This window comes from Mastomys coucha, unplaced genomic scaffold (assembly GCF_008632895.1).
Source record: "Mastomys coucha isolate ucsf_1 unplaced genomic scaffold, UCSF_Mcou_1 pScaffold18, whole genome shotgun sequence".
NCBI classification, from domain to species: Eukaryota; Metazoa; Chordata; class Mammalia; order Rodentia; family Muridae; genus Mastomys; species Mastomys coucha.
In genome coordinates, this window is record NW_022196900.1 from 50,031,592 (window position 1) to 50,033,511 (window position 1,920).

At 45.2% G+C, this 1,920-nt stretch overlaps 1 pseudogene; it reads right to left on the minus strand.

Moving 5' to 3' along the window:
* Positions 1-236: 236 nt before the first annotated feature.
* Positions 237-1,920, minus strand: LOC116095429 (annotated as a pseudogene).

Genomic DNA, 1,920 nt, shown 5'->3' on the forward strand with positions numbered 1-1,920 from the left:
TCTTTGTCATTTATTTGGGATGTGATGTGGATGCCAGGTAATGAATGGTGGGTACCACTGCACATAGGTGAGGAGTACTCTATGACTGTGTGGTGGTTGCTATGTCAACAGACAAAGGAGGGTCCTTGTCCCCTATAGATAACATTATCCCTGGATTCAGAGGCTATCTATGAACTCCTTCTGATGCTAACACGAAACAATAAAGTTTTGTTAGGGAAGATATTATTTGTGGACAGTCAGGTTGCAGTGGGGGGTGATGCTTTAATATGGCATCTCACATGCTACTTGAGGTATTTCAATCTAGCAAAGTCTTTGTTGCACATGAGACATGGTTAGGGCCTCTTCCCACTGTGCTTTTGTTTGTGTCTCTTGAGATCTTCTGAGTGGAAGAATTTCCATGTGCATCCAGGCTCATTGCACTCATAGGTTTTTGAGGTGGTGAGACATTGTGTAAGATTTCTGATAGTCCTCATAGATAGGTACAGGAGTCAGGCTTCAAAGGATGAGGCTTCTCCTGGGACACAGAGTTCAGTGTCTTGAGGTCTAACTTCATCCCTTGATACTGTTCCTGGACCAAACTGGAAGCTGAAGAGTTTTTCTGAGGTTGTTTTTGGATCAAAGGGGAACTTGAAGGATATGAGGATTCACCCACATATGGGGCTTGGTTACTAAGTGAAGACACCTGAGGATCAAGGCTTTCTTTAATATTGGGTATTCCATCCTGACTTGGGTAGACATTTTGATTAATAGAACTCCTCATCTGACCCAAGTAGAATGTCTCTTCAGAACTGGAACTTGTCTCTGAATGGTAAGTCATGTTGACTTCTCTACTGGATGTTGTCCTCCTAGGCCCATGAAGAGTTGTGTCAAAACTGGAGGTTGGTATCTGAAAGTCAGAGAGAAGCTGGCCACCAATTGGACTTGTCACATGGGGATTCACAATCAAATCCTGGTCGCATCGGTAGCCTGTTGTCTGATAACCGGAGAGGGAGTGCTCACCACTGAGGAGATTCTCCTGACCTTTGCAGACATTCTGACCACTGAAGGATTTCATTTGGTCATTTGTTTGGCCACAGTTAGCTCTCATCTGAGTCTCATAGAAAGTCTGGTATTCATTTGGCAGTATCATCTGATTTCCACAGAATCCACTATCAGCTACTAGGTTACTCTGCTGATCCCCAACAGAATGCTGTTCAGAAGAGGAGGTTATGATTTGATTGGGATGAAGGGCCTGGCTATCAATGGGTGCTGTCATCTGACTCCCATAGATAGTCAGATGTCCTTCATTCCTTGCTGTCATATGACTGTAGTAAGAGATCTGGTCACCTCTGAGAGTTATCTCAAGCTCACCACTAAAGGTCTGGTCACATACAGAAGCAAGGAGGTGATCCACAATTGGTTCCTGGTCATCATGGATTCCAGAGAGAACAATTTGATGAATATCAAAGGCAATCCTCTGACTCTCACACATGACTGTAGTTTGGATCAAAAGAATCTTGTCAGAATTCAGTGTCCTCATCCAGGAGCCTTCACTGTAGAGAGTCTCCCTGGTGTCAAGTACTGCTGTCTTCTCCCCTGAAGGGAGGCATGTCTTAGGGGTGCTGTTGAGCTGCATAAGCTGAGGGCCTTCAGGGCATTTTGTCTGCTCAGCAGATATAACTTGCTGGTTTACAGAAGTAGTCTTACCTGGCTCTCCAAAATGGAAACCAATGGCTTTTCCTGGGTTTGCTGTTGAGTTCTGAGGCTGTCGCCTCTGTGCTACAGGATACAGATACCACTGAGGTTACCCTCATTGTTTCCAGGTAGGCATCTCTGAACTCTGACCTGAAACATCTCTGACCTCTGGCTGGACTCCACAGGGGAAGGCTGGGTAGTATAGGTTCCTGACTGCGAAACACCTGTGTTTTCTGCCATCTCCAT